Raw genomic sequence first — 19,829 nt, forward strand, 5'->3', positions numbered from 1 at the left:
GGCAAGAAAACTATGTAATAGTATTGTAATTTCAACTATTGTATTAATTTTAAAAGATTGAATGAACCAGTTAATTATTTTAGACTCACACTTAAATTATGGATAAGCCTTTATTTTTTTCTTTACAAAAGATTATGCCATTGTTATTATTTGGAAAATAACAACTTAAGAAAAATCTAGTAAGATTGTTCTGGAAATATGGGACAGTATATTTATTTCAGTTTTCTTCTTTAACTTAGATGCTGCTTCCTTTATTGTCCATTATTCTTTATCTACCACTGAGTAATTTGATTATAGAATTATAATTTAATCCAATACAGGAAAAGAGTTATTTTCCTATAATGTCTATATTGAAGTAATAACATTTGGCCAAGACTTGGAAATAATAAATGTGAAAAAGTTGCAAATAAAGGTAATGATATAGAAACAGAGTATAATCTAAGGTACGGAGTAAGTGCTGATTAATAAAATAGAGATATTCTAAGCTAAATTTTTTATACCGTGTATCCAATGGTGATAGGGAAATTAATGAAAGATATATATAACATGTTAAGGTTAGTTTGTGTGATAGAAATAAAAATGAAATTATTTTATTTTATTTTTTTAAATTTATTCTTGGAGAGAGAAAGAGAGAGGGCATGTACACACAATGGGGAGGGGTAGAGACAGAGGGAGAAAGGGAGTATTCCAAGCAGGCTTCACACTGTCAGTGCAGAGCCTGATGCAGGTCTTGAATTCACCAACTGTGAGACAAAACCAAGAGTCCGATATTAACCAACTGAAATGCCCAGGAGCCACAAAATTAGATAATTTTACATTGTCTGCATTTCCTAAATTTTACACAGTTTTCCTTCTTTTAAAATTAGCTATAGTTTTCTAATTTTTATGTTATGATGCTGAAATAACAAAGTAAAATTATAAATATTATATCATTATAGTTTTACAGAAATCATGTAATAGTATGAAAGCAAGACATTTTTCTGACTGTTAGTTCAGAAATTAGTGGAGAAACTCTACTTCCTTCTTGCTCAAATTAGGAATGAATTCTTCTGTTTCTAATTTAAAGCCTTGATTCATTGAATGCTAATTAATTGGGTGTGTATGGCTTTTATACCATTGTTCTTGAAGAGAAATCTGTTAATTACAAGCCTTTTTAATCCTGGGTTCAAATACTAAGTTTTTTGCATAATATTTTAATAGTACTTCTCATTTTTAACATTACGCACTAAACAGAATGAAGAGTTCCTGAATTGCCTTCCAGTTCACATCACATTCTGCTTCGCACAGCACATAAGGGGTGGAGCTTACTTGCTGTCTCCTCCAGTCTTAGCTGGCTTCGTAACTAGTTGTATCCCACAGAAGGCAGGGGACTTCTCTGTTCAGGTTGAAAAAGAAAGACAGTTTTCCCTCTCTTCCCTCGGAATTCAGCTTCCATGCTGTGAGAAGCCTATACCAGGCTGAGAGCCCCTGTGATGATGCCATGTACAGAAGGAAATGTCCTGAAAACACATGGAAGAGAAGCAAGAAACTCAGGCAATGTTGAGAACAAGGTCCCAAACTAACAACCCAGGTTGAGCCATTCTAGGCAGAACCCAGTTTTTCAAACTATTCTAGCTAACATACTGGACATGTGAGTGACTAAGCCATTTTGGATGTTCCAGCTGGCTTTAAGGGTATGCAACCTGAATTACCATACTGAAGGTCCCCATGCTTTGAAGGGCCTTGTCCTTGTCCTCCAGCTGTCACCAACTTGAAATATTTAATAATATATGAGCAAACCTCCCATTTTCATTTTGCACTGGGCTGGTAAATCATGTAGCTTGCTCTAGAATGATTGGTGGCTAAAGAAACAGCAATTTTTACAAGCAAAGATACTAACCAATGACTTATTTGACAAAGATCAATGGATGTCCCCTATAGTTGATATATTAAAGTTAGTTGATATATTAAATACTGAGTAATGGATTTATTGCCACTTGATAGTTAATTTAACTTGGACAATTTTAGAATGTATATTTTAATAATGAACTTGCTCACCATAAAAAAAAACTAAAAAAGCAAGTATTTACACAAAAATATGTTTCAATGAAAAAGGAATTCAAGTTTCTATAATAGATTAAAATAATGCTAGGGGTCCTGGGTGGCTCAGATGGTTGAGTTTGTGACTCATGATCTCAGCTTGGGTCTTGATCTCGGCTTGTGAACTCCACATTGGGCATAAGCCTACTTAAAAAAATGATGTTAGGGCTCCTGGGTGGCTCAGTGGATTAAACAAATGACTCTTGTTTTTGGCTCAGGTCATGATCACAGTCATGAGATTGAGTCCCATGTCCGGCTCTACACTGAGTGTGGAACCTGCTTGGGATTCTCTGTCTCCCTCTCTCTCTCTCTTTCTCTGCCTCTCTACTGTTCATTCTCTCTCTCTCTCTCAGAATATATAAATAAATAAATAAACATTTTTAAGAAATGATGCTATAGAGGGGTGCCTTGATAGCTCAGTTAGAAGAGCATGCAACACTTGATTTCAGAGTCATGAGTTGGAGCCCTACATAGGGCACAGAGGCTACTTTAAATGAAGAAGGAGAAGGAGGAGAAGGAAGAGGAGGAGGAGGAGGAGGAGGAGGAGGAGGAGGAGGAGGAGGAGGAGAAAAGGAAGAAAATGATGGTATAGAGCAAAACTTTTTATTGTTGTATTTTTTAGGAACTGAAAAAATATCAAGTGCCCTAAAATTCTATGCTTTGACTTACCTGGGCTGAATTTTTATGTTTGATTTGAAACAAAGATCTGATATTATTTTTGTTCATGTGAATAGCCAATTGTTTCAGCACCATTAAGTCACCTCTTCACTGGTTTATAACTCCAGATCACTCATATTGTGTAATATTTATGGATCTGTTTCCATGTACTTTATTCTGTTTCGTTGTTTATCCATTCAAGCATCAACACCATACTGTTTTTGTTTTTGTTTTGTTTTAAGTAGGCTCCATGCCCAACATGGGGCTTGAACTCACAACCCTGAGATCAAGATTCGCCTGCTCTACTGACTGAGTCAGCCGGGCACCCCAATATGACACTGTTTTAATACTACAGATCTATATTGAGTCTTTATATCTTTAAAGGAAACTCCTCTATTCTCATTCTTTTACTTATCTCTTTTCCTTTTATTATTCTTTTCCTTTTTCTCCTTCTATAGCTCTTTTATCTTTTCTTTCCCTCCTATTTATTCTTCTTTTTAAAAATTTGTCCTGTCTTTTACTTCTTTCCCTCTTATTTACTGTACTTAAAAAAAAAAAAGTCCTGTCTTGAGTAGAAAAGGTTTTAATTACACAAAAAACAATTTTATCAATCTGGTTGTTCTTTATCTTTCTTTTCTCTTTTTCTGAAACTCTTTTTTTAATTTTTGCTTGTATATTGGACTTTCTCTACTTAAACACTTTTTTATATATTCAGCATTCTCTTATTTTTAATTAACTAATTAGTTCTTATCTCTTTGTCTAAGGTTACTGCTTAATAATACATCAAGTTTTAAAATGCAATTTCTATTTTTTATTTAAGAATTTTTCTTTTTTTTCAAATCTGCTCTTTTCTAATTCTTGTTCTTTCATTATGTTTTATATTTCTTCTTATATTATTTTACATTTTCACTTAATGGAATTAAATGTCCCTTTCATAGAGATCCCAGTTGTATTCTGCCAGCTTCCTCTGAACTAAGATATTTTTTACCTCTTATCAGTAATGTAATCAAAACTCATAGTGGTTGGGGTCTATATCGAGGCTCCATATTTTTCTGATCCTTCTGGGATATATGTCACTTTCCATAGTATATTTGGTTTCTCTATTTATTTCCAGTACTTGGACTAATAGACTAGTAAACACAAGTATTTACATATTTATTAATTCTCTAGTGATACTTTGAATGTAATTAGTTGGATTTCTAACTCTACCCACAGTGGCCAGCAAAACATCCCATTTAACCTCTCCAGTCTCAGGCTTGGTTAAGCTCTTCTCTTGATAGAATCACTACAGGGATTACAGGATGGACTGGAGTCAAGATTTAGGTCTCTAGTGTTATGATAACACCTGAATGTCTTCAAAATATATTGTTAGAAAAGTAACACTTAAGATACAATTTTAATTGATAAAAGCTACAAACCATTTTCATGAATAATATGCAAAAGATTTTACTACTTGATTTTCATCTATACTTTAAATACCAAACATCTTGGTATATATAAACTAATCATGTATGTATGATAAAATAGGCAAGTAAATATCCACATTAGAGACTGCTTATGGGAATTCAGATAATTACAATAATTCCACAAAAGAATTTACTCTTTTCTAAATGAAAGTAAACATTGCAATTTTGTTTTTGATATGAAAACACACACAACTGCAATTATCAAAATATTTAAACTCATGCTTTCATTCCTCATAACTGTATGTGTCCCTATGGCTTCAATTTAACACATTTTAAAAAATTAATCATACTAGATTAATTAATACTAAATTAGAAATGTGAGACTGAACACAAAAAACGTGTAAAGTTCTTGTGAAAAATGGTATTATTACTTAAAGGCTATCTGAAAATTTGAAAATATTATGGATATTAGTTTACTTTCTATAGATATATATGAATGTAAAGTACATAAAGAGACTATTAGTAAATTCCTCATTCATTCAAATCTATTCTAACAATATTTGTTCATTTTCTCCTTGGCCTTAATATTTCTTGGGACAAATAATTACTCTATCAAAATTATTATGTAATGTTTCCTCAGTTGTGATGTAAATAAAAATCTTTCTGCTATGTTATATATTGAACATCACTTTCTTAAATGAGTTTGAATTCAAATCAATGTTGTTAGAAATCAAATGTTAGTAATCAAATGTTGTTAGAAATGTCCTCTTAGAAAATGGAAAAATATTTATAAAAGCAATCAGAAATAATGTAATAATAGCTTCAAAAACAATATGTAAAATCTCCACATATAAATGAAAAGATGCTAACATGAAAGTCAGGAAACACTACTTGAACAGGAAATTCCAGTTATAAGAAATCTCCAGCAGTGGAGAAATTGAGAACACACACACACACGTGCACACACACACACAAACACAAGCATTTAGCAGATGTTTTGTGGTAGGTTAAATTTTGTTTTAGAAAAAAAAATCTCATTTTAAATATAACAATAAGATGACAATTCAGCAAATTAGACTTTGTCTTTGAAGTCTTTGGTTCATTTGAAGAAATGCCAAATAACAAATTTATAGAAAATGATATTTGAGAAAATTCTTGCAAAATTGATTCTTTTGAACAAAGTTGGAAATAGAAAAGTTCATCTTGTATTTTTAGCTAAAATACATGTTATAGCATAGAGGTTAAAAATTGTAAACAAGTTCATCTTTTCTTGGTGGTTATCAAATTCTAACTGTACTGTATACCAGGACTGGGACTTTAGGAGAGGTGAGAGAAGGCAGTGTTTGAAGCAATAATGGTTGATACTTTTCTACAAATGATTTGAGATGCTTGTTGAAGTAATTCAGAATAAACACAAAATACATTTAGATACTTACATTAACATTAATGAAAACCAAATCCCAAGACAAATCTTAAAACTAGTTAGGATAAAAGACACATAATCTTTAAAAGAGCAACAGAAAGACACAGAGATAATTTCTAACAGAAATTATGAAAACCAGCATTCAATGGAATGGAATTTCTTAGTGCTAAGAAAAAAAAAGCCTAACCTAGAATTCTATACCAAAAAAAAAATTCCAAAATTTAAGGAATAATTTTTTGGTTCCTAGAAAAAGAGAATCCAAAAGAAATTTTCATTAGCAGACCCACAATAAATACATACATATATACATATATATATACATACTGAAATAAGTTGTTTTTCCTCCTTTCTTAAATAAACCCAGTTTATATTATATGATTTAGTCTAATAAATTTTGGATCTGTGAATTTAGTGTAAACAGTCTTCTCATCTGTGAGGCTACCCTGAGAATTTCTTCACCTACCATAGGATAACATTTATTTCATTTTCTGTGATCTATTTTTTCATACACTAACAAGTATTTCTTTGTTTTCAGCATATTAATTTGTCATAATCTGACTTCATTTAGGATGAATTTGTGGTAAGCAATAGTGTAAAACAATTCATTTGAAATTCGTGGTAAAAGATATTGTCATATTCATCTTTGTAAGTCTAGCATTTAGCACATTATCTAATGAATAGTATTATTCTCTATTTGATAAACATGTAGATGCTTGAATCAATTAATGACTTTGTAGTAGAGGATAGAGGTAGAAAAGAATAAAAAACAGCTTTTCTTCAAAGTGGCTATAACCTAATTAATATGAAAGACTTCTGCACATTAAATTGTTTAGCATATGTTTAGGCTCTAAATGTCAGTAATGAAATGTGTAAAATAGGAAATAAGTCCTTTGGGATTCAAGGAAAAATACTGTAGGAAAGGAAGAATCTGGTTGGCTGGTCTTAATAAAATCTTACCAATTTTATGCATTCTAATTAAGTTTTCTTCTGGGTGATACAGAAAATTAAGAAATGTTTGGACATTTTCCTTGTCCTTAAGGCATTTACAGCTTTCTATACACAGCAAATAGTTACCCTTTGAGTGGATTTGTATTTTTTTTGCCTACCTAACATGCCGTTCCTCTGGTAACGACACCCCACATTTTCTTAAGAAATAAATTAATCCCATGGAGCACTGGCTTTGACACATTGTGAACATGAGCACTTTAATTAACGCTTCAGCTTTCTCAGAAGTTAGATTTTATACCTATGGGCTCAAAGAATATAAACACAGAGTGGATAATGTAAGAAATCAAACTTGTGGCTATTCAGAGAGCTTGGCTTCACAAGTCTCTCTGGTTCCCTCACCAGTGACCACGCTCTTGCCGAGGCAGTCATATCCTCCTTGTCTCTAAGTCCTGTGTGGTCACAGGAAGTCACAGGGGGCAGCCAGCCGATCCTCTTAAATGTGTTAGCACATCACCCTGAATCTCCAGCAATTTTATGATTGTTAAATACTGAATTTAAAAAATGTCACCTGGATCTAGTATCTAAATTCTTTTTCTGATGCTAGCTGTAGATAATTCTGAGACATAAAAAACTAAATTTCCTTTTTATATTAAGCTTCTGTTTTTAGACTTTCTGTTGCTTGAAACCCAAAGAATCCTAATGCAAAAAGACAGTAATGATGGTATAACGGTGCAAGGACTTTCCTTCTTGAACTTCTGCCCTAACATCCTTCTCTCTGTTTTTGTCTAGCACCAGAAAATCACTTGCATTGCCCAGATATATGTAGTTTGGGTACCTCACATATCTATACCCTTTCTGAAAAAAATTTGTGTCAAGATCCAGCACAAAGATCTTAGTTATGTTTTCTCAGGAAGTTTCAATGATGGTATATATTTCTATCTCATCTCTTGCATGCAAATTTCATCATTTCTTTCTGTACCAACACTTTATCTATACATGTCATCTTTGCACATATAATACTTCCTTAGAATTATTTCTTAATATCTGCTCATTCCCATGATTGAGGACTTCCTGACATTATAGTTCTATCTGATTCACTTTTGTATCAACCAGTACGTAATATGTTAAAACTGAAGTGAAAGTAAAATACATATTGAATGAATAAAAATATCAGAAAGGAAGAAAAAATAAACTAAACACAGCAATGTATTGGGCATAAGTACTCCAAAAGTATTTTCTCAAGTAAATAACTATGTGTTGGGGGACTATTTTTTATTGTTTTGGGTTTTCCCTCATCAGATTATATATAATAAAATTTGCAAATTTAGAGGCACTTTAAAGCATTTCTACATCAAAATTTTTCCTTTATTTCACTAGGGTATTAAAATAAAATGCATGCTTTTTCAAGTATCTATTCTAAATTATCACATTATTTCTTCTTTGAAATTTACACAAGGGGATCAAAAAATGAAGTGAGTATACAGTGGAGAAAAACACACAATAACAATGTCATAGACAAATAATTTAATAGTCTATATTCAAAGCTGAAAACTGTGACTTTGTTTAAAATCTGAGTGAAGTAGTCTTCATGCCTGGCCATAATAATCATCAATATGCCACATAATATAACAAAACAGCAAATCCCAATAACAAACAAACAAAAGCAATAAATAAAAAAATCAACTTTTGGGGATAAATATATAGAATTATGTAAATGTATGTAAATGCATGCAATTATATTATGTAAATATATGTATTTATCTATTAACTCTAACAGCTTTAGATTGACCTGAGTATATGGCTTTGAGGTTTTATGTTACCTACTAAATGGGTGGACTAGGGAATTATTCTAATAAAGGAATAGAATGCTGTTATACTTGGGTCATAATATCAAAAGGTGGGAAACCATATGAGTGATCTGGATCTTTTTCCTGTACCAAAAAGTATGGGAAATTAAACGAACTTTTTGTGAAACCAACTCTTTGGTCATCTACTGCAATATGTTATATTAAAGGAGAATTTCTTAATAAAAAATGAAAAATTTTAGCTATTTTACTCCAAATAGGAAAGGGTATACTGATTGAAATCTTCATAAAATAAAAATATTTTTTGCTAAACTCCAATGGGATTGCATTATTAGTCTGTTTCGGCGATCATAAAAAAATACTGTGAACTGGATAGCTTAAACAGCAGAAATTTATTTCTTCTAAGTTATGCCTTCCTGATGGCTGGGAAGTTCAAGATCAAGATGCCATCCCACTGAGTTCTTAATGAGAGCTCTCTTCTTTGTTTGCAAAGCCCTCCCCTGGTGCTTGCCTGCAGATAAAGACAGAGGAGACAGAGAGAGAGAGAGACATCTTTTTATAAGGCTATTAATCCCATCATGAGATTACCATCCTTATGATCTAATCTAACCCTAACTATCTCGCAAAGGCCAAATCTCTAAATACGATCCCATGGGGGTAAAGGGCTACAACATACAGATTCTGAAGGCACACAACCATTTAGTTTATGACAGATAGCTTTTGATAACTTTATTTCATTACTTTTACATTGAGATAGGAATCATATTACTTCATTTTTTTTATAGCACTTCAGGAAGATTTACCCTGAAAGAGGCAGCTTTATTTTGTTCACTGCTATATCCTCAGCACCTATAATGATTTATGGACAAGGTAAATGCCCACTAAATATCTTGCTGAATGAATGGATGAATGAAGGAAAACATTAATGAACTTCACAGTGATGTATAAGTGCAGATAATGAACTGGGAAAGTTGATCCCTCCCTTGAATTGATTAATCACTCCCAAAGAAAGAGTTCTATCTCACATTGTCCATATATTTTATACTTGTTCTTTGTATAGCAATGCAAGTGGGGTTTTTCTGATGGAGTGGACAGAATCAAGTCAGAAAAACAGAAGCGACTTTTGGATTTCAAAGAGAGAACTTAACAGAGAATATTTATACAGGTGAAAGTATAGACTTTGGTGTAAAGTAAAAAAAAAAAAGATAAAACAATCCAGAAATTTGGAACACAAGAAATTACCATTATCAGTAGGCTGGAAGGACAAAGCAAGAAAGCTATATTATTAGTGGATCCCAGAAGCCAGTGCCACCTAGTCAAAGTTGGAAGTACAGTTAGACCTCAATCAGTGCTGTATAGGATTTTTGGTGGGTCATGGCCACACTGAAAACTCAGCCTCTGCTGGAGATGGCAGTAGAGGTGGATGCTTATGGAAAGAGATTGTGGAGTAAAATTCCCTGAATTCTCCCTTCATCCTGTCTTCAACTCTCTTGCTGATACTAGCACACTAGCTGAAGTCAGTGGGCAAGGGTTTCTGGTAAATGTAGTTTCCTCTGACACAGAACAGAAGGAAGAAAAGAAAAATGGGACTGAGAATAGGAAAATGGCATGCACTGTGATTTTAAATAGAGTAGTGTTCATATTTAATTTTTTAAGACAGAATCCTATATTTTCTCTGATTTCATTTAAAAGTATTTCATAAAATATAAGAAGTGAATTCTTTGGAGCATTGATATACTTTTTACTGAACATGATATTATAAACCCAGTGTTTGATAGACAAAAAAAGAGTGTCAGGTACTACATTTAAAATTTTTTTTAATCTATTTTTCTTGCTGCTTAGAATAACTCAAAGCAACAAAGACAGTATTTCATGGCACAAAAGCCATATGATTTAATATTTAAATATAGCGAGAATATTTTAATTAACCTGAAGTATATATCTTCTAGATTTTAAAGATAATAATTTTTTGACACATTTGTTTCAGATTTGTCATTAAACAAAAAAAGAAATAAAAAGAGACACAACTAAGGGCTGATTTTCCCAACCACTCCCTGTACATCCCTTTCTGGAGGCACACACTCCATCACAGATATTTATACTATTGTTTCTTCTGATTTTAAATTTATGTAAATTATATCAAGTGTGAATAAGTCATTAGAACCTACTTTTTCACCTTAATATGTTTAGATATACATCCATTTTGATACATTTAAAACTTGTTCATTTTTTCATTTAAATTGTGTGTAACATGCTTTCATATTGCTTTATAGAGGCTTATATATCTAGATTCTAACAAAAATCTTTGGTTGATCATTCTGCAAATAACTCTCTAGTCTGCATTATGGTTTTGGCTAAAAAGTTTTAATAGAAAAAGAAAAACAACCTTCTTCTTACATATAATTTTATCTGCTTTGAGGAAGAGAGAAAAAACAGTAGATAATGCTTCTAAAACAATTTTTATAAACCAAATCGGTAATTTTGCATGTATACATTTCCCCATTCATAGACACGGCACAGTGAAAAACCTTGGGAGAATGCTTTAATTTGCATATATTTCACATTTTCCTTTTTAGTGCTTGATTAATAACTGCAAAAAAAGCTGACCTCATTTTGTGTAGAGAACATTTGTGAAGAGAAAAGACAAAAGAAATTCTGAAAAAGAAGTACCTTAAAATGAAGATTCTGAGAGTAAATTGGTTCTTTAAAATACTTATTGTTTCTTCTCTGTGGTATTTATGGTTGGGAGTTCAGTATGTGCATTTTATTATTCATCTGTTTATTCATTCATTCTTTTTATTTGCTTAATTACTTAGTAAAATTTATCAATGAGAGTTAAGATTCAAGGCGAAAACTTACTTTGATTTAAGTGGGGAGGAATACGTTTTATAGCCAAATGGGAAAGAATAACTTGTTGCTTTGTAGCTGTTTGCACCATTTTCTTTGGAGGTCTGTTGGATTTTTCCCCCCTAGATTCTAGAGTCAGTTCTATTTTCTTACTTATGGAATTTGATGGTTATTACATTAAATATTGGCAAAGCTCATATCAAAACTGTCAGTTATATTCTGGCAAACTGTGACATTAATCATACCCTCCTTTTTCTCCTTGAGACAGTGGGAGAGAGAGCTCGCACAGGTGAGCAGGGAGGGTCACTGGGCTTAAGGAGAGGGAGACAATCTCAAGCAGACTCCGTGCCCAACATGTAGCCTGATGTGGGGCTCCATCTCACCACTGTGAGATCATGACCTGCCCCGAAATCAAGAGTCAGATGTTTAACCAACTGAGCCAGTCTGGTACCCTACTAATCAAACTTCTTAGGTAGATTTGTAAATAAAGATTTCAAGAAATCACCTAGTGATGTCTCATGTGGCTGGATTATTTTTATATTCATATAATTTTCCTTTACATCATTCTGTATTGGTTTTCTTCAAAGGGCTTATCATTCCAAGATAACTTCTCATTCACTAATTCATTCACTCATACATATTTACTTGTTTATCATCTTGTTCCTTAATTAAAATCTGAGATACATGAGAAAGAAACTTTGTGTATTTCAGTGTCGTATTCCCAAGGCACAGAACAGTGTGTGACTTGTGAATTATATCCTGTTTATATTTATTGAATGAATATTTGCTTCATAATTAGAGCAACTAATTCATCAAATGATATTGTCTATTAAAGGTTGGGAAACACCATGGCTCTTGTCTCAATTAAGCTAGCTACCACTACTGATACTGATGGACATATGATTTTAGTTAATCTAATACCAAATATATAATATTTTAGAAACTGAGTTGATACTTTACTGTAATAATAAATATACCTATTTTCCTGAATTGATGATAATACAAAAATGTTAATAATCTTTGTGATTTTAATTGACTCAGAAATGAAGCCTATATTTAAAAAAATAAAGTTATGTATTTATACTCAAATTTTTTAGTACTTGGCTTTAACAAGAAAGAAATAATATAAAATTTGATCATTAAGATTCTTTTTTTTTTTTTTTACTGTTTGACAAAAAAAAGTTTCTCTTTCCTAATGGCAATATTTATCATCACTTTAGGAACATATTATTAAATCATGATAGGTCCCTTCTAGAAAATATTAGACTATGCATATCTGTGAAGGTTAAATAGACTAACTATAAAATGAATTATGATATATTTCCACTTATAAAATTATAACATGTCTATCACTTAGAAAAATATACAATCATCTCTCTATATATCTGTGAGTTAATGTATTGTATATAATGTATTATTTTATATATCAGAATTCAACCAGGAAATCAGAATCAGTAGGATATATATGGATTCATCATAAGAAATTGCATTTGTAGTTATAGCGGCTGATGAAAGAAGTACAAAATGTGCAGGGCAGGCCTTCCGGAAGGAAGGTCACAAGTGGTTGAAGCTTTTGTTCACAGGTAGGAATCTCCTCTCTCCCTGGGGACAGTCCCAGCCTGCCTTTCATGGCCTTCCCACAGATTAAGTCAGGCCACCTAGGATAATCTCCCTTACCTACAATGGGTTGATTGGAAACTTTGTGTCTGTAAAATCTTCACAGCAACATTCAGATTATAATTTGATGAAATAATGGGGGGTTGTAGCCCAACCAAGCTGATAAATCATAAAGCTATTTTACTATGTATTATTGTATATTATATTTGATATATTAGAGATCTCTGTATCCTGTAACAAAACACTCCATTTGTTTTTTATTTTACAAGCTGCTACTACTACTACTACTACCATGATTTCTACCAATAATTTAAATAGTTTCTAGGCGAGACACTTCATATGTCTTTGTACGTCTTTCTCCTTTCTGATATATGCATTTGTACACATATATAAAAGTTTGGTTTGTTTTTGGATTTTTAAAATTTCATTCCTTCTAATGTAATATCAGTTATTATTTATTTTTCCCTGCTACCTCATTATTTTGGATTTCCATTATCTTAGTAGTTACAATTCCTTAACTGGTTCTCTAGATAAGTAGCAATGTACATAATACGGAAAATAAAACCAACCACAATTAGATACAAACTTATTTCTTCTGTGATAACCTATTTCGCCCACCTCCTCCTGTACTCCCCAGTCTAATGATGCAGTGTTTGGGATTTCCTCTTCCACCCCATTGCCCTAATCTGTTGCGACCCTCGGAACTCCTTTGCCTAGTCCTTCTCTGCTTCTAATTGTACTCCTAGGTTTTATTAAGGCAGTTAAATATTTTAGTTTTCACAAGTTGTACAATTTCTCTTGGAACATATTCTTTCTGGTGTAAGATTTTTAAAGTTAAAAACATATAATCCTATATCTAGATAGTTATCATTATCCACATATAGGGTTATTACTAGCTCTTGGTTCCTTTTTATTTTATCTTGAATATAATACCTTAATTATAACATTTTTCTTAACTGTTTTTCTCAGATGATGAATGTGGATGATAAACTCTTTGAATCCTTGGATACCGCACACAACTTTCTCTCCACCAGAAGAAGAATAGCTGCTCTTCTCGGGCATTAATCCTTTTCTCTTTATAGTCCGAGTCTTAACCCAGTGCGTTCTAGCAGATACGAGGTTGGCTCCATATGGTTCTTTGTAAGTGACTTGTTCCTTATGTCTAGAAGTTTGTAGAATTTTCTCATAATTTTTTGAGCTCAACAATTTTTACCAGGGTACACCTTGATATAAATCTTTTGTTTTCAATACTACTTGGATTTGATGAGGCATTTTAGTCAACAAGCTTAACTTTATTTAGGGAGGAGAAAATTTATTTTACTATTTGTTCAATCATTGCCTTTTCTCTATGTATTTTTTCCCTTTTGCAACTGTTATTTTTCAAATGTTATGTAAGTCGCCTCCATCTGTCTTTAAAGTCTCTTATCTTCACTCACATTTCCATTTGTTAGTGCTTTTGTGGGGTGTGCTGTGAGCTCTCTCTATTTCCCTAGATCTTCTATTTGAGGTTTCAACAGTGTCCACATTCCAATTTATATGAAGATAGTTTCAGTGTAAGGTTATACATTATTTCCAGAAATCCTTTTTATGTTTTTAATTTTTTAAATGTTTATTTATTTATTTTTAAGAGAGACAGCAAAAACAAAGTGAGGTGGAGGAAAGAGAGAGAGGGAGATACAGAATCTGAAGCAGGCTCCAGGCTCTGAGCTGTCAGCACAGAGTCCCACAGGGAGCTCAAACCCACCAACTGTGGGATCATGACCTGAGCTGAAGTCAGACGCTTAATCAACTAAGCTACTCAGGCACCCCTAGAAATCCTTTTTATATACATGCACCCTTCCAGTTTCTTCTTCTGAGGTGTATTTCAGTAAAGAAGAAAACCACCTGTCAGGCTGCCCTTCTTTGTGCTGCATCCCAGAGGGCAGTGGCTGCCTTTGGTCTTCTATTTCAGGGGCAGTTGCCAGACTACTCTCACAGGTTGGGCTTCCCCGGAATGAAAATTTGTGTGTAGGACCCTTACTATTGAGTGCTCTTTGAATCAACACCCAATGAATAAAGAGAAAGGAAGCAGAATTGGGTGGAGGAAAAGTTGAGCTACATTTACAGTCCCAACAATGGCTTCTGCTTCAGGCCAGATGCTCTGGAGTTAAGACAGCCATTCTGAGTCCGGGCAAGGAAGCTGGATCTCTTGTTTTACATTGATTAGTATTTGTGTGGAAGCTGCTCTCAAGGAAAGGCATGACTTTGTGTTTGGCAAATTTCTCCAGCTGATGCAATTTCTCACCCTTGCACCACTGATCTCCCTTAACTTGCTTTATTAATTTACAATAATCATTTTAATTGTGAGCCATGCATGCTATAATTTAACAAGGCTGGAAGATTTATTTTTTCACTAATGCCATTCATGCATTGACAAGAGCGTCTGATTTCTGACTAATAGTTTAGACTAAAATAAATAGTGGCCCCCATGAATAAATGCATGAACTAATAAATAAATATAGAGAAGCTTAGATATTTCCAGGCTATCTTCATAGAGTCTCTGATCTTTCATATTTTGTATAAATGTTTTCTAATCTTTACAATAATTGTGGTACACACAGATTAAAACACTAAGGCTCAGCTAATGAGTAGAACACCCAAGATTCAAATCCAAGTCTGGGTCCAAGCTTATATGTTGTTGTTGTTGTTGTTGTTTGTTTGTTAAATTTTATTTTCCCATGAACATCCCTTCTAAATGGAAAGTCATTGTCTGGAAAATCCTGAAGCTAGACCAGACAATCCTAAGAAAGATAGTTTCTCCTGTGAGCAGTTGAGTTTCTGTCCTATTGAAGATCAATTCCACAACTGGGGCAAGGAAGACAGGGCCTCTCCTTTTATTTATAATATTTTAAGGTCTTTAATTCCTGTCCCTCTTCCTCAGGTGGGAAACATTCATTATCTTGCCCTTTAAAAATGTGTGTGCAGAAGAATTATTGGAAGAAATCTTCTGAGTCCTTTGCCCTTTGAGAGTCTCTCTCCATCATTCTCTTTACAAAGTCACTGGAATCAGTATAGAACAGAATCCTGATGCTTTTGCAAAATTTATCATTAATAATACTAATATGTCTCATACAAGACTTCACTAGCAGCCTGAAAGTATAGAAAAGTTACCAATTTTAAAAAATGTGTTAATATTTGTTACTTGTGAAAACATTGTCATTATTTTAAAAAGTTTTTCTTTAATTCTTTCAAAAGAGAACTTTTTCACCATAAATCCCATTTTATATTATATACTTATTTCTTATATTGCAGTAATTATATGGGGTTGTGTTTTAGTTCTTTTATTATAGTAAATCCATTGTTTCATCTTAATGCTGAGTAAGGGTATGAAAATTCTTATATAATTTCAGAATTTTGAGGTAATACAACTAATTTTATCCAATGTATTCCTTTTATAGATGGAGACATAGAAATTAAGTCTATTATTCTAAGCCAACGAGTTAGTGAGGAACACACTGACTTATTATTACATAACTTATTCTAGATATTTTAAATAAAAATATTTTGTGGCCTAATAAAGAAGAAACTACCATTTGGATAAAGGGGTGTTCATTTTCTTTCTTTCTTTCTGCTTGCTTAATTTTTGTCAAGTGGTTATTTGAGAAAATATCTTTTTCCACTCCATTTCATTTTCTAGCTTTCACTCCATTTAACTGAAATGGTAGATTAAGTAACATAAATAAGGAGATTTATATTATTTTCATTGTTTTATCACCTATAAATAAAGTTTGCTTGTGCAGGAAAAAGTATATGGAATAGCCAATTAACTAAGATAACAAGTAAGTCACAGACTAAACATCATTTGAATAGAGCTCTATCAATTCCAATCCTGTCTTGCTACACGGAAGTGTGAGGCGAGGACCGGATATAACAGTATCAGGAAGGTGCATATTAGAATCGCAGAATCTCAAGCTACCCCCAGCCCTGCTGACTCAGAAAGTGCATCTTAGCAAAATCCCTGGGTGATCTGTGCACACAAATTCTGGGAAGTGTCGCCCACCTTTGTTTTGCATCTGTGTCCCTGTTCTGTTCATTTATCTTCCCAGTAAAGAGCCATAATCTGCTAATTATCCTTGATTAGCAAACCTCATAAGGGGTGGGAAAAGAAAAGTTGAAGCTTAGACTTCAAACTGAGAAATATCGCCTGCTTGATTCCCTAACACCTTCCCACTCTCTACCTGCTCTTTCAGAATATCTGAAAGCACTTAAACTCTAAACCATCTTGAAGAGTTGCCTGTACCTAAAAATTATCTGTAGTGCTGCTCATCTTTGTGGTTCCCTGCTCCTCTTTCTCCCTTTTCCTTAACATAACTGCCGTGCAATGCTCTGAGCCGGTGTGCATCTGGATAGGATAATTTACACTGCAGTAACAATCTCTAAGACTCAGTGGCTTACTAGCAAAGCCTTGGGCCTCATCACATTACATGTTCATTCCAGGTCAACTATTACTCTTCTTAAGTAGTTTTACTTCAGGATCCATGACATTGCCCCTCTGGTAGAAACATCAGCAGCAAAGTGGCAGAAAGAAAATGAACATGATAAAGTACAAACTGGTTTTTAAACTTTCTGCCGCTATGTGATATGTCTCACTTACCATCATATTCTATTGGCCAATCAAGTCATATGGCCACACATGACATCAACTGGTTAGCGGAAGTTATAACTTCCGTCCCCCGACTAGATAGGACAGTATTTATGCATTAAAAACAACCCTACCATAGAGGTATTATGACAAATAAAATTTCATCCATCTCATTAAACTATTACATGTATTTCATTTTACTTTTTGAATGTGTATTTAATTTTGAGAGAAAGAGACAGAGTGCAAGCAGGGAAGGGGCAGAGAGAAAGGGAGACACAGAATCTGAAGCAGGCTCCAGGCTCTGAGCTGTCAGCACAGAGCCCAAAGAGGGGGCTCGAACTCATGAGAGGTGAGATTATGACCTGAGCTGAAGTTGGACGCTTAACCAACTGAACCACTCAGGCTCTCCACCTATTTTACTTTTTATATTTGTTTATTTACATTAGCTCCTTCACGAAACTATAATTCTTTCAGTTAAACTAATTTTATCAGACTGTCTCCTCAATACCTAATTAGTGCCTCACATATAGTAGGCGTTGACAACTGTTTGCTGAGTGAATTAAAAATAAATATTATTACATCATAGTTATATCTAGAGCTTGCCGAACACTGATGTTCCTATAATAAAAACATATAATTCTTAGGTCTCAAGACTTTTAACGTGAATAGCTGTGCCCTCGGATTACATCCTGATATCATCTGCCAGACACATCTTATCGTGTCAAGCATGTGGCAGAAGCAAATCAGAATCATTAAAGAAACTCTCAAAGAGTTGGTCTGGAGAATAATAGAGTTTTGACTTTTGCCAAAATGTCTGTGTAAGATTCTTAAGATCTAAAAGAAATGGTTAGAAGGAGTTTGTCTGCTTTCCCTCTTTCATCAGTAAAATAGTGTTATAGTCACAATGAAATTTGAAGTATTTGTGGAAAGATACTGCATTGTATAAAGCATATCATTTATATTCATCCTCATCCTCAAAAGATGAAGATCCCTTTTGTATTCTCAGAAATAAATGAGCATACTTTAGCTTTTTATAAGATTAATTACTATAGATTTAATTATATAGACTTATGAGTAAGCCTGTATCGCTTGTGAGAGATAGATACAAAGATGTAAATACATGAAATGATATTTGCTTTAAAAATTTTAGGTTAGGAACACCTGGGTGGCTCAGTTGGTTAAGTGTCCGACTTCAGCTCAGGTCATGATCTCACAGTTCATGGGTTCCAACCCCGAGGTGGGCTCTGCGCTGACAGTGCAGAGCGTGGAGCCTGATTTGGATTCTGTCTCTCTCTCTCTCTCTCTCTCTCTGTCCCCTCCCCGCTCACACTCTGTCTCTGTCTCTCTCTGTCTCTCTCTCTCAGAAATAAAAAAATAAACATTAATATTTTAAATTGTTGAAACAGATTTCATAACATGGTCATAATAGTAAACAATATTATTTTATATCTTGACATCCTATCTAAATACAAAAAGGCAGGGAGAAAGAAATAGTTTCTTAAAAAGTTTTTTAATGTTTATTTTTGAGAGACAGAGCATGAGTGGGGAGGAGGGTAGAGAGAGAGGGAGACACAGAATCCGAAGCAGGCTCCAGGCTCTGAGCTGTCAGCACAGAGCCTTATGTGGAGCTAGAACTTGGGAACCATGAGATCACAACCTGAGCTGAAGTCTGATGCTTAACCAATGAGTCACCCAGGCCCCTCAGATAAATACATTAAAAAAAATTACAACAGAAAAATATCCTATATAAAAATGAATATTATTTATATAGAAATTATATATGTTGAGGTGAAGAAATTTGAATTAATTATGTGAAATGAAATACATTAGTAAAAGAATGTCTTTAGATTTAGACATAAGCAAAGTCAAAGCCTTGAGGAGAGTAAGGGGGCAAATCTCCCACCTGCTCACTGATGCCTGAAATTGAGCTGCAGAAGCAGAATTCATTCCACTTAAAGTTTAAATTCCTGTTAAAATGCTTTTTTTAACCACAATAAAAATCACCTCTTTTAAATTGCAGATGACTTGAAAGGTAGAGACAGAATATCATCATATCCACACTCAGATTTTCTTAAAGAGAAAATTTAAATATGGATAAACATATTGGTAAGAACCTGATTATCCAGAAACTGAGCAATCAATGCTGCTATTTAGAAGTTGCCAACTGCTTCTCAGTTTGAGGGTAGATGGTAGGTCATCTTAGAGTAGATTGCATTTGTCTCAAATCATTTAAGTGGCTCATCTCAATGATATGAATTTAAGGTTAATGAAAACTTTGTTGTTGCTACTGGTGCCATTGCTTTTTTATAAAGGTTTTTTTCCTTCATATTTTTGGTAGAAGAGTTCAAAGTCTTCTGAGAATGATGAGGAAAAATTTGTATAACACCTGTGGAAGTTTTCAGGACAAAGAGTATAGGAATCTCTTC

At 33.4% G+C, this 19,829-nt stretch overlaps 1 long non-coding RNA gene across 3 annotated transcripts in view; it reads right to left on the minus strand.

Annotated features, from left to right (window-relative positions):
- Positions 1 to 1,314: 1,314 nt before the first annotated feature.
- Positions 1,315 to 19,829, minus strand: part of LOC115286439 — a 444,475-nt gene continuing 425,960 nt past the window's right edge. For 2 of the 3 annotated variants that reach the window (XR_003906062.1, XR_003906063.1), the window contains exon 6: positions 8,692 to 8,829. This is a non-coding gene — a long non-coding RNA (uncharacterized LOC115286439). Of the gene's footprint in view, positions 1,500 to 8,691; positions 8,830 to 19,829 lie in introns of those variants that run through there. The other variant, XR_003906065.1, reaches the window with a different exon arrangement.

Source organism: Suricata suricatta, chromosome 3, assembly GCF_006229205.1.
Source record: "Suricata suricatta isolate VVHF042 chromosome 3, meerkat_22Aug2017_6uvM2_HiC, whole genome shotgun sequence".
Lineage (NCBI taxonomy): Eukaryota > Metazoa > Chordata > Mammalia > Carnivora > Herpestidae > Suricata > Suricata suricatta.